Source organism: Pelodiscus sinensis, chromosome 1, assembly GCF_052426305.1.
Source record: "Pelodiscus sinensis isolate ZL-2025 chromosome 1, ASM5242630v1, whole genome shotgun sequence".
NCBI classification, from domain to species: domain Eukaryota; kingdom Metazoa; phylum Chordata; order Testudines; family Trionychidae; genus Pelodiscus; species Pelodiscus sinensis.
The window spans coordinates 9004175-9018065 of record NC_143052.1 but is presented as its reverse complement, the minus strand read 5'-3'; the positions used below and the strand labels follow the sequence as shown (position 1 = coordinate 9018065).

The 13891-nt window shown below is 48.7% G+C and overlaps 1 long non-coding RNA gene across 1 annotated transcript; it reads left to right on the top strand.

Annotated features, from left to right (window-relative positions):
• Positions 1 to 4776: 4776 nt before the first annotated feature.
• LOC112545328 (uncharacterized) lies at positions 4777 to 6311 on the top strand. The gene is made up of 3 exons (XR_003088797.3): positions 4777 to 4880; positions 5080 to 5183; positions 6063 to 6311. It is a non-coding gene; the product is annotated as an uncharacterized LOC112545328 (long non-coding RNA).
• Positions 6312 to 13891: the final 7580 nt, after the last annotated feature.

Below are 13891 nucleotides of genomic sequence, written 5' to 3'. Positions count from 1 at the left end.
TTCTGGTTCCAGATCGCAGGCAGCCGACCAGGAAGAACAGAAGGACCTCTTTCCCAGTCCAAGAGCCTGTAGTAATGCCAGCAGCAGGGAGGGCTCAGACTTTGGCCATAAGGTTAAAGGCTCAGGATTTAGAAACTGGAAGATATCTGAAGGTTGCCCATTTCTAAGAAGCATAATGTTAATTAAGGCATTAAAGTAATAATAATCCCTCACGCTTATGTAACACTTTTCATTAGTAGATCTCAAGGCACTTTAACAAAGGTGGTTGGCAGTATTATCCCTGTTTTGCAGATGGGGAAACGGAGGCACGGATAGGGGAAGAGACTTGACCAGGGATATTCAACAGGCTAGTGGCAGAGCTAGGACTAGAAGCTGTGCTTCCTGGGTCCTAAACCTCTTTGCTACCCACTAGGCCACACCATAAAATACAAGAATTTAAACCATAGACCAGTGGTTCCCAACCTTTTCCAGATGGGGACCCATTCTGACAATTCAGGAAGACTTGGTGACCCAAGGCAATTCAAAAATGGGGGGAAGAGGAAGGGGGCCAGAGCCACCTGGGGAGATACTTGACGACCCTTTTGAAATGTAATGGCGACCCATATTTGTGTCACAACACATAGGTTGGGAAGCCCTGCCATAGACAAAGGCAATTTTTCTCCACAAAAGTACCATAGATTTTCTTCCAAGAAGCCAGTATCCTCTGTGACTTCACAGAGCTTCCTGGCCCAGCTTAGGGATGGATAAAGTGCCACGTAGCTCGTCCTATCTCACACAGCTGGGCTGTCGCTGCCAAATGAAGGTAGCTCTGTCCTATCCATTCCTGCTGCCTTGTGGGGAACAGCAGGGAATTAGTGGATTGAAGGGATATGGTCGGATCTGCCTTGAACCTAAATGTATTTAGTATGTGCCTTGTTGAAGAAAGCCTGAGAAGACCCTTTGACTCCAGTTTCTGGGCGCTGTGGATGATCTGCTTGTCAGAAAGGGTAGTCAGAACGGAAACCAGTGTAGCATGGAGGAGATGAAGATAAATGTCAGGAAGAGCCAGTTCCTACTCTGTGCGGTAACTTCTCTCTCTTCCCTGGGGCTGGAGGATGTACATGATGAACGCTCCATGCTCCCAATGAGCACCAAAGAGAATCACACGGAGCAAATCGTAAAGATACCTAAACCCTACTTCGCAGAAGCAGGCTGGAAATCAAAATGCCAAGCTGTTTCGTAAGATTCCTCATAATTCCAACACACAGCCAGGAACTAGATCTCAGGAGTGTGGGTGTTTCCCTCCACAGTCCCTTGCCAGGGCCTGGAATTTCATGACAATACAATCGCAGTAGGTTAGTGCTCCTTTTTTCTAAGCTCAAAATATAGTCATAGGGGAAGTTCCAGCACTGGTTCAAGCCAATTCTTAATTTGTTTTAAGATGAGTCTAAGCCACTACATTCTGAAAGGCTTGGGGGCAGATTTGTATCTTGCCTGCCCCTGGACTAGATAATCTAATGGTCCTTCATGACCTTCACTCTAGGACTAGGAAGGTTTGATTCAGGCCAATATATAGATTGTGAAGCCATTTGCAAAATCTGGGGCAGGGAATAAGTTGAGCTCTCAGTATCCAAGCTCAGATGTCAATTCCCACCTTTCTCAAACGTGCATCTGGGGTTTCAGTTTGGGCCCATGGCTAATTTTCAGCTGTCCAGTTGGTCTGTCCCTAATCTGCCCAGATACATAAATACCCTCTCCACCTTTTCAGGATTGAGAGACTCAGCCTAGCATCTCCATGGCCCTGCAATATTAATCAGAGGCCCTTTGATCTGCTGTCTAAAGTTATAAAGACGTTCCCAATTTCCAGGTAGAGCAGCCAGGCTCCAACTAGCAATCAGTTTTAATCAGAAGTGTAACTGAGTGGATTGCGAGTGATAAGTATAGTCCGCAGGCAGCTGTGATATAATGAATATGACAGAGCGAAATTGGAACCGAAGGTTATTTTCGGGGAGTGCAGAGAACCACAAAATTAGAGTCAGTGCGGGGGAAAGAGACAGAAATTACAAAAAGCCTGTGCTCTGAAGTCACACAGCTGGAGAGTTCCCTCCTTCCCTGCCAGGTGGGAGAAATTTAAGTCATCAAAATTAATTTGGAGTTAAAGTCAGACACTTTGTAATCAAACAGGTGACCACAGCTGGCATAAAACTTCATAGGGTGAGAAGGCAAAAGAGCTGAGAGGTAAAGCAAGTACCAGTCATCCCACCTTCATGAGCCCAGTGGAACATACTTGGGTAGCTATTCCCAAAACACATGGACTCTGGGCTTGTAAAAAGTTCCCACAAGGAACCTGACCAAGCCACCAGAAATCTAATGAGCCATCTCTTAGCGTATGTCTAGACTACATGCCTCTGCCGACAGAGGCATGTAAATTAGACATACCGACATAGTCAAGGAAGCGGAGATTTAAATATCCCTCGCTTCATTAGAATAAAAATGGCCGCTGCGTTGTGCTGGCTCAGCTGATTGTTGGCACAACGCGGCAGTCAAGACATGGATCGGTTGACAGGGAAAGCTGTTGTTGACTGATCTCTTATGCCTCGTGAAAGGAGGTTTACAAGATCGGTTGGCAACGGCTTTCCCTGTCGACCAAGCCACGTCTTGACTTCCGTGTTGTGCCGACAATCAGCTGAGCCGGCACAGCGCGACGGCCGTTTTTATTTTAATGAAGCCGGGGATATTTAAATCCCGGCTTCACTGACTATGTCGGTATGTCTAATTTACATGCCTCTGTCAGCAGAGGCATGTAGTCTGAACATACCCTCATTGTCTTAAAATCAAGGCTAAAGGCCAGGGATGGGGAACCTTTTTTGGGCTGGGGGACACGGACCCACAGAAAAGTCAGCCAGGGGCTGCACACAAGTGAGAAACAAAAAAATCACACCCTTCACTAGCGGGGGCTCCCCAATGCTGGGCTGAGCCCCAAACCTCAGGGGCCGGATCCAGGCAAGTTGGGAGCTGCATATGGCCCCCTGGGCCTTAGGTTCGGCTTTTCTGATGCTTTGGTCAAACACAAGTTGTTGGGCTCAATGTGGGGGTGAGTTAGGGTACAGCTAGACTGCACCTGTTTTTCAGAAAAAGCTACGCAAAATGCACTCTGTATTTTGCATAGCTTTTTCCAATTCATTTGTTGGAAGAGTCTTTTCCAACATTTGTCCCATCTAGACTGGGCCAAATGTCAGAAAAAAACCCTCTTTTGGAAGCCGCCTTATTCCGCGTGGAACGAGGAATACAGGGGCTTCCTGCAAAAAAAGCAGAAGAGCAAACACGTTCCCTGGATGTGGAACAGTTCTTCCGGGATATCCCGGAAAAACCGTGTCGTCTAGCCCTACCCTTAGTGAAATTCCGTGGTCTCTCATGTTTCTCATGGTCTCTTCTGCTCTTTATGAAAAGAGCTGGGAGCTTGTAAGATTCATGATTCCATGAAAATTCCATGGGGGTAAATCTGGAACAAGTGCACGCACTGTAATAGGGTTACTCTGGGTTTGTCTCCCAAATAACTCAGAATAGAATTTACCAAGGATCTGTGACATTGTCCTGGACCATTCATCCAGCGCGTTTGACATCCTGGGTGTGCAAATCTCATCCGACCATCAGTCCAGGTAGTCACAATCTTGCCTTCTTGCTTCCATCCACCCAGCCTAACGTCCCATCTTTTGCTGAACTGCATCAGACCATGGCGACGGTGCCTTCTATGGGCCAGATTCTGCCCCCAACAGTGGCTTATAGGTGATCATTCACAGAAGAGCCCAAATCAGCTCATTATGCACCTGGAAAATAGTGTGAGGTGTCATTCTGAGAGAAAATCCCCCTGTTGCCTCTCCTTCCTCCCCCCCGTCCTCTCCACCCCCCTTTTCCCCTGCCCCATATGTGCCTGGAAGCCTGAGGTTTGATGATCTGTAGTATCTGAATTTGCAGCACTACCTTGATCATGAGATTATCCAGCCCTTTCAAAAATGCAGTATGCAAAATACTCCACTTAGAAAGGAACAATCCATTTCACACATACAGAATGAAAAGTGACTGTCTAGGAAGAAGTACGGCAGAAAGGGATCTAGGGGCTATAGTGGACCACAAGCTAAATATGAGTCAGCAGTGTGATATCGTTGCAAAAAAGCAACCATGATTCTGGGATGCATTAACCGGAGTGTTGTGAGCAAGACACGAGAAGTCATTCTTCCTCACTACTCTGCGCTGATTAGGCCTCAGTTGGAGTATTGTGTGCAGATCTGGGCACCACATTTCAAGAAAGACGTGGAGAAATTGGAGAAGATCCAGGGAAGAGCAACAAGAATGATTAAAGGTCTAGAGAACATGAGCTATGAGGGAAGGCTGAAGGAACTGGTCTTGTTTAGTTTGGAAAGGAGAAGACTAAGAGAGGACATGATAGCAATTTTCAAGTATCTAAAAGGGTGTCACAAGGAGGAGGGAGAAAAATTGTTCTCCTTGGCCTCTAATGATAGGACAAAAAGCAATGGGCTTAAACTGCAGCAAGGGAGGTTTAGGTTGCACATTAGGAAAAACTTCCTAATAAACTGGAATAAATTGCCTTGGGAGGTTGTGGCATCTCTATCACTGGAGACATTTAAGAGCAGGTTAGACAGACACCTGCCAGGAATGATCTAGACGGTGCTTGGTCCTGTCATGAGGGCCGGGGACTGGTCTTGATGACCTCTCCAGGTCCCTTCCAGTCCTAGTGTTCTATGGTTCTATGACCTCAGTGGTCTCCCGGGACAATAGGTCCCGTAGGTACCCTGAAGCCTGCATCCATCCAGGTGAAACAAAAGCTCTTTCCAAACACCATGAACTCTGTTGCCTTGGATAAAGCAGAATCCAGATCTAAGGTAAAACTAACCCCTTGGCCTTCTTAGCCCCTGTCAAGGCATGGCATAGCAGAGGGCAGCTGGTAAGTAGCACATGTGACAGGCACCATCCCCTAGCTCCCATTGGCTGGGATCAGGGAACCACAGCCAATGAAAGCTAGGGGAGATGTGCCTGCAGGTGAAGGCAGCATGTGGGACCATCTGCTCTTGCAACGTACAGGAGCCACTGCTGGATGTGCTGGCCCCTTCTGGAGCAGTGTGGGGCCAGAGCATGGAGGGAGGCAGCCTTCGTCCTGCTGGGCCACCAACTTGGAGCCACTCCAGGTAAGTAGCACCCAGCTGCAGCCCAGACCCTGAACCCCTCCTGCACTCCAGACACCAGCCCTTACACCTCTCCTTCAGTCCACGCCCCCTCGTACATCCCAACCCCTTGTCCAGATCCCTCTCGTGCACCCCAGAACCTTGTCCAGACCCCCCTTGTGCATCCCACACCCCCTCCTACCCACCAACCCCTTGTCCAGGCCCCCATCATGCATCCCATGTACCTTCTGCTCCCCAACCCCTTCCCCTGCCTCCTCCCCTGCACCCCTTCTGCACCCAAGCCCTGAGTGCCTTCCCGCAACCCCTCAACATATTACCTCTGTCCCAGCCCCACATTCATGGCCCATCATGCAATTTCCCTACCCAGATATGGCCCACAGGCCAAAAAGTTTGCCTGCCCCTGAATTAGATGGTACCGGGTGCTCTCTCAACCAAGGAGACACCATTCAGGATTGGTACTTTAGAACCGGGGGGGGGGGAGGACGGTGAGGGAGGGGCCATCAGTAGGTGGCTCTCCAGCTAAGGGTCATGGCTCTGAGGCGGGATACCTCTGTAGCACGAGAGTAATGTCACTTCCTTAGTCTACCTCCCTCAACAACTTATCCCGTTACACCTCACCCCCACCTAGCGGTGAGAGGCCAAATAGGCCATCTGGTCCACACAGGGTTGCTTCCTGTTGGACTTTGATGTATCCTTTGTCCACTCCCCTCTGCTACAGCACTATGGTGGTGGTTTCACTGTGTCCCAGCAGCGCTGAAGGCCTTTGTTGAGTCCTTGTGCTGCGTACCGACCTCCACAGAGGGGCAGTCGGTGCTCTAGAGGGGTCTGAACCCAAGACAGCCAAAGGGCAGCAGAGAAGAAGTATCATTCTCCCCATTGTAGACATGGAGATCTGAGGCATTGAGAGAAAGTGGCTTGACCCAGGCCACACACAGGATCGGTGGCAGAGCAAGCAATGGAAGCCAGCTCTCTGGATTCCCAAGCCCATGCTCAACCACTAGAGGGCCCTGTTGTCACCAGCACTGACTGGCTCACAGCGAGATCAAGACGCTGCTCCCAGGTCATCGCTGTGGTTCATGGCCAGTCTCACTTCCTTGCCAAGCAGAGGACAGACACAGCACAGAATGGGGAATAAAAAGAGTATTTGGGATATTGCTTTTTGCTGCTTCTCTGCTCACCAAGGCTATGTCTAGACTGCAGGCTTCTTTCGAAAGAGGCTCTTTCGAAAGCATCTTTCGAAAGAGCCTCTTTCGAAAGATCGCGTCTAGACTGCAGGCGGATCTTTCGAAAGAAAAATCCGCTTTTTCGAAAGAGAGCACCCAGCGAGTCTGGATGCTCTCTTTCGAAGACGGCCTCTTTACATTGAAGAACGCCTTCTTTCGAAAGAGGAACTTTCGAAAGAAGGCGTTCTTCCTCGTGAAATGAGGTTTACCGCTATCGAAAGAAAAGCCGCGTTCTTTCGAAATAATTTCGAAAGAACGCGGCTTGAGTCTGGACGCAGGGGAAGTTTTTTCGGGAAAAGGCTACTTTTCCTGAAAAAACCCCTGAGTCTGGACACGGCCCAAAGGACATGAGGGGTGGAATATCACACACACACACACATACACAGACACACACACACACACACATCACCAGCCGGTTTCATCCAGGAATCTCACAGCACTTCACTAAGGCTGCTCCGGATCGGAGCAGGTGTGGAACAGAGGCATGGAGCTGCCAAGCGCTTCACCCAAGGTCCTACCAAAAGGGAAGGGAAGAGCTAAGACCAGAACCTGGCTCTTGAGACTGCTATGTGCAAGCTACTATACCAGCCTGCATCCTATAGCCTTACCTAGCCCAGTGTAGCTTGCTAGCCTGAGGCAGGCCCTAGAGGCCGATTGTTTTGGAGCTAATGCGCCCTGGGCAGAGCTCTCCTGGGCTAACCCTGACCCGTACTTGGCTAGAAAAGCACTGTGCAGCACAATGATCTCGCTGGAAGGGCTGCAACTATAAAAAGCTACAGGATGGCTCCATCTCTCTGGTCCTCTTGGTGGGGCTGGAAGGCGCTCAGGACAAAGGAGTCAGCCTGCCATACCTGTCCCCTCCCGGCTCTGTCCATGGTGCTGAAAGGGACCCAGCTTATGGGTGTGTCTAGACTACATGCCTCCTTCGACGGAGGCATGTAGATTAGCCAGATCGGAAGAGGGAAATGAAGCCGCGATTAAAATAATCGCGGCTTCATTTAAATTTAAATGGCTGCCCCGATCTGCCGATCAGCTGTTTGTCGGCAGATCGGGGGAGTCTGGACGCGATGCCCCGACAAAGAAGCCTTTCTTCATCGACACAGGTAAGCCTGGTTTCACGAGGCTTACCTGTGTCGATGAAGAAAGGCTTCTTTGTCGGGGCATCGCGTCCAGACTCTCCCGATCTGCCGACAAACAGCTGATCGGCAGATCGGGGCAGCCATTTAAATTTAAATGAAGCCGCGATTATTTTAATCGCGGCTTCATTTCCCTCTTCCGATCTGGCTAATCTACATGCCTCCGTCGACGGAGGCATGGAGTCTGGACACAGCCTATGTTTGATGCAGCCACAAAGCAGTGGGCATTCTTTGAACCATCTGTCCCAGTAGAATAACCCCTGGGTGCTGAAATTCTGGCTGGCCCATTTTTGCTCTGCTACCGCTATCACATGGGCCAAAATGGGGGAGGGAGGGGAAAGAGGGGAGAGTATTGTTGGGGTGTGTAAGAATTAAATAAGGGGGCTGGGAAATCACTACCATGCTAACGGGGTACAGCACAGGCAGGCACTCTCCCTATTGATTTATAGACATGCTTTAATACCCCTTTCCCCTTATTTCCTGCTTGCTTGGGATAGACAAGCATGTAGCTGTACCCAGAGCCTTCAATTGTCCTCAATTGATGTGTCTAGTTCTGGGCGCCACATTTCAAGACAGATTTGGAGACGGTCTAGAGAAGATAATCAAAAATGATTTAAAGGTCTAGAGAACATGAGCTATGAGGGAAGGCTGAAGGAATTGGGCTTGTTTAGTTTGGAAAGGAGAAAACTGAGGGGGGACATGATAGCTGTTTTCAAGTAACTAAAAGGGTGTCACAAGGAGGAGGGAGAAAATTTGTTCTCCTTGGCCTCTGATGACAGGACAAGAAGCAATGGGCTTAAACTGCAGCAAGGGAGGTTTAGGTTGCACATTAGGAAAAAGTCCCTAACTGTCAGGGTGGTTAAACACTGGAATAAATTAGCTAGGGAGGTTGTGGAATCTCCATCAGTGGAGATATTTAAGAACAGGTTAGACAGACACCTGTCAGGGATGATCTAGATGGTGCTTGGTCCTGCCCTGAGGGCAGGGGACTGGACTTGATGATCTGTCGAGGTTCCTTCCAGTCCTAGTATTCTGTGATTCCATGAAGGATGTAACTTCTAATGAATACGCTTTGTCTATAACTCTATGTTATATTCCTCCCCTTCCTCCTCCCCACCCACTCTGAAACATATTCTGGGTCATAGCTCCTTCTTTCTCCCTTTTAAGGTGCTGATTCAAGAAGGGTGTAATATGAAACTGCTTGTTTCAACTAAAAGTGCTGTATACAGGGGCGGGTATAATTATATTCATCATCTGGTTATTGCTATTCACGACATGGATGTTCACATTACTAAATAAGGGTTTAAGGGGAGTTGTAATAGATATGTGTATTCACATACTAACTTAGATAAAAGAATATGCCAGGGGTTTATGCCAAGGGTTAATGTGTTGCTCACACATACCAGGGCTTTGGGGGTTCAAGGCAGAATAAAGGAGTTATTCTACCCCATCTGCCTCTGTTTCACCTGTTTTTTTTTCCTAACAAGTATAAGGGATGTGACACGCATCGTTATTGCAGTTTGCTGTTCTACATTGAGCTAGCATTAAGCTGGCTGCAGGTGTTGCCAGACTGGCAAAATAAGTGTAATATATTGGTTTGAACTTGCATCTGACGAAGTGGGTCTTTGCCCACAAAAGCTTATGTTCCTACACTTCAGTTAGTCTATAAGGTGCCACAGGATTTCTTGACGCTTTTGGTCTGAACTTGAGACTTTTAGCACCACCTTGTGCCACCTGAGCGAAAGGAATAATCCTATCAGCTGGCAGCAGTAGAAGGTTGTTATCCTTTCGTGGTCCACCCTCCGAGGGGTCACACAAAATGTATTGAGCTCCCTGTACCTTATGGTAACCAGTGCGATGTAGATGAATAAAAGTCCCAGGGACTCATCTGGAAGTTTGAAGCTTCTGCTGCTGACACAAATAGATCTTGGGATCTTAAATTTGTGTAATGTCTGAAGGATTTCCTTTTAAAATGTATCTACAGTCAGCACTGCTGCAAGGCAGCCACTTCTGCTGTGGCAAACAGTAGTTGCTTAAAGGTGCACAGTCACACCTTGTGGAGGATGGGAAGTGAAGGAGGATTCTAGAATTCAAGGGGAATATAGCTGCCAGGGACCCAGAAAGGAATTACCAGGGAGGCTGTGGCTAACAGGCCTGCTTTTGTGAAACACACCAAGGAATCTTTACTAGTTCAGAGTGCCCAGGGCTGGGTTTCACATCTGATCTGAAATCCAGGGCCCCAGTGCAGTGGGTCTGCACTGGTGGAGGAAGTGGTCTCAGAGACCCAGTAGGCAACACCTTTCCCGTAAAACAAGTGCCAAGTCCTGGTACAGACAGGGTCATTTGCAACAAACTGGTATTTGATTGGTTCAGGCAAGGCTGGCTACAAGCAGGTAACCTGCACTGGTGTGAATACTCACTTTGGCTGTGTGCACTAGGGCTTTGCACAAGTGCTGTTACAACAGCGGCTGAATTCAAAGCAAACTCCAGGTATAAACTTAAAAAACAACAAATAGTCTGGTAGCACTTGATAGACTGACAAAACATGTCGATGATATCATGAGCTTTGTGGGCACAGCCCACTTCTTCAGATGACTGGAGTTTTGAGTTTAGGATGTGCAGACCCAAAATAAATAGAGGAGAAGAGAGAGGGGGAACGAAAAAAAGAAGGGGGTGGGAAACAAGGATGCTTGTGTGATTTTGTGCAGTGCCTATAATTTTCCTTAGATTCCCCCGATTTTCTTTCATACTCCTTTTGATTCTAATAAAAAGCGCTTTCCAATTCCCCTGGGCCAAGAAACCAACTTTGAAATGTGAAGGTTAACAAAGACTTTCACAACAACTTTGAAAGTGGCTGAGCGGTAAGTGATGGCCGTGCCTTTAATCAGATGGCTGGTTTTGCAGCTCCAGCTATCGTCACGGATTAACTCCCATGAACTTTCTGAACTGCTTTTATGGAAAGGCACATCAAACCGATAGCTCCACTTTGAAGGAATTAATCAATTAAGCAGAAGTGGAGGAGCCTAGAGATTGGTCTATTCCCCCTGCCCCCTTGGTCTGAGACTTGTTTTCTTTATAGTAGATTAAGGAGATTGAAACAGAGACATACATTTTTGTCCTGGCCTCTGGCTTCTCCTGCTCTTCTCTTAAGATAAATACATTATCTACTCTGTATTCTCACCTCTCTAGGGACCAGCTGTCGACAGCAGAAGCAATATCATTGACACCCAGTTTTCTTCTGAGCTGGGGAAGTCGTTAATGGGCTAAATGGCCATACTAACCTGATTTGAGTGATTAGGGTGTTTTTCACCTTGGTACAGGGTCAGCCCAGTGGAAGCCAAGATGTTTAGGTTTGTATATTTCCAAAGAGGTTTCAGAGCCCAGCCTGCAGCAGATGTGCATAGCCCAGTTGTGAAGCTTGGAAACTCCTCACAGTTCCTAATCCAAGTGCCAACCAGCGTCTGTGAGAGATGCTGATGGGTTGGAACATCGTGTGGCCTACTAGCATGCTCACAAGTGCTCCCAGGAGAGAGGAAAATTGAGCCTTGCTCTTGATGCTGCCAAAGAGAGACAGTGCCCAGAGATCAGGGCGTTACCGAATGAAAGGTCTGTATTCTATCCTATGCCTGCACGTTGCATTCCTCATTTAGCCACATAACACAACTTTGAGGGGGCCTCAGTTCCGGATTCCAATGTGGTCTTAGCCTCTCTTTAGAAACGGAACAAAGTGAAGGGGGAGTGAAAGCTAGAAGTTAAGATGCTAGCCTGGGCCCTATGGCCATGTCTACACTAGGAAATTATTTCAAATTTACTAAATTCGACTTATGAACTCCCGATTTAACAAATTTAAAGTTCCATGTCCTCACTACAGGGAAGAATTGAAATTAGTCCGAGGCAGACTCTGTTAATGTGGATGTGCAGACTTAGTGTCCCAGGAAGCATGCTGGAAGGCCTCCTGGAGGCCAGTAATTCGAATTAGCAATACCAGAGCATCCACACTAATATTATTTTGGACTTACAAGTTCGACATTAGTGTTATTCCTAATGAAAAGCAGGAGTCCAGAGTTCGAATTTCTGTAGTCCACTATTCCAAAATAATGGGCTGAATAATGTGGATGCTTTGCCTACAAATTCAAACTTGGGAGGGAGGTGGTATTTCGGACTAAGGTCCTAGTGTAGATGAGGGCTTAGAGATCTGTGGTCAGTTCTTGGCTCTACTACAAGCTCCCTGTGAGAGCTTAGTTAAGTCAATTCCTATGTCGGTGCTTCAGTTCCCTGGCTGGGGTAGTAACACTGATTGCTCCTGTTTGATTTGTTAACTTTTTGGGGCAGCGACCGGGTGTGACTGGTTGTGCACAGCATTTAGCACAACGGGGCCTGTTTTCTGTAGGCACCTCACGGAATCATTTGACTATTCCGGGAGCATCCCATGACACACTGGCATTAGCTCGCCACTAGCACAGAAGGAGAAGCACCAGCTGTCAAATCCCCAGCACTCAGCCAGGTCTCACCCCATCAAAGTGACGCTGTGACGTGGTCCCGAAAAGCCGCGAGGAAGGGCGGCGCGGCCTTCCGGGTCACAGTGTCTGGGTCACACAGGCCTTTGCGAACAAACCAGCGCTCACGACAGTGTCGTGGCCCGTCTGCACCACCACGCACTCCATTTGTCACGTAGGCCGGGCTTTCCGTCTCCTTTCTCGGTCTCCCTCTGCTTTCGCCACGTTGAAGTGCATCAGTTACCATGGAAACAGTGTCAGACTGCAGCTCGCAATTCCCACCCGCGCTGTGTTGCATAATAGTGCTGAATGTCTCGCCAGGGCTGGGCCGGCCTACCTGGCAGGCCCGTCCCCAGGACAGGCTGTGCTGCCGGCAGCCCACTGCCAAACAGAGGACAGATGCTGTCAGGACGGAGGGCTGACGGGGGACCAGCTGTCTGGACTTCGTCTAGCCCTGGTAGAAACTCATCCCTGCTCAGAATGCAATTTCTGCCGGTCCACGTGTGAGCTGCTGTGCAGCCCTCCTCCATTCCAGGGGGAAACAAAGAAAACCTTGCACTCTGATTGGGAATCAGCTGTCCAAATCCGTTGGGTGGCTTTGAAATCTTCTCCTTGGTGTTTCTGGTTTTGGCTGCATGCCGATTCATAGTCAAACACTTATTCATTGAGGGTATGTCTACACTACCCCGCTAGTTCGAACTAGCGGGGTAGTGTAGACATACCCTTTCTCAGCCAGGAACCTGGTTCCATACTGGATAAGGAAGAGCGTATCCCTTGTTCAGTAAAATTCCTCAGCGCCTATTCCACTTAGATCCCCTCCCTTTTACACCCTTTGCATACTGAGACCGTGAACATCCCCCAAGCTGAAAATCCCAGTGCATGAAATCTGTTGGCAATGCTCCTACTAATGAAGCCCAATATGCCTTCTTGGCTACAAGGGCACACCATTGACTCATATCCAGCTTCTCCTCCACTGGAATCCCCACGTCCTTTTTTGCTGAACTGCTGCTCAGCCAGTCGGTTCCTAGCCTGTAGCAATGCTTGGGATTCTTCCATCCCTAGTGCAGGACTCTACACTTCTCCTTGTTGAACCTCATCAGATTCCTTCCAGCCCAGTCCTCCAATTTGTCTAGGTCATTCTGGAGCCTATCCCTACCCTCTAATGCAGTGGTCCCCAATGTGATGCCCATGGGCACCATGGTGCCGCCGGGGCATTTATGTGTGCCCTCCTAGTGACCAGGGCCAGTCCGAGACATTCTTGCACCCCGGGCGCCCGGCGCATGCATGGCCCCACCCCTGGGTGCCCAGCAGCTGCAAAAGATTGGGGACCACTGCTCTAATGTATCTACCTCTGGAAGGGTTGATACACTGGAGCATGGAGATAGGCCACTCCACACTTTGATCCATGAGAGCTGGAAATGGGTAGGCTGGGAGGGCCACAGCAAATGGAACCGTTGGGATTTCAGAGGAACTCTGGTGACAAGGAGGGAGACAGGCAAGATTCAGAGCATTTACGGGCACAACCCGCCTCTGGCTTTGGCTCTGCTGGACGTTTGGTGCGTAACTGCGAAATTACCTCAAACGTGCAGAACGTCTCCTGACGCCGTAGGCTAGAAACAAAATTGCACTGAGTGTAATGTAAGCGACAGCATGTGTCCCTTTGACGCTCTGATCAACTAGGCTACGTCTAGACTGGCATGATTTTCCGGAAATGCTTTTAACGGAAAAGTTTTCCGTTAAAAGAATTTGCGGAAAAGAGCGTCTAGATTGGCACGGATGCTTTTCCAAAAAAGCACTTTTTGCGGAAAAGCATCCGTGGCCAATCTAGACGCGCTTTTCCACAAAAAAGCCCCGAA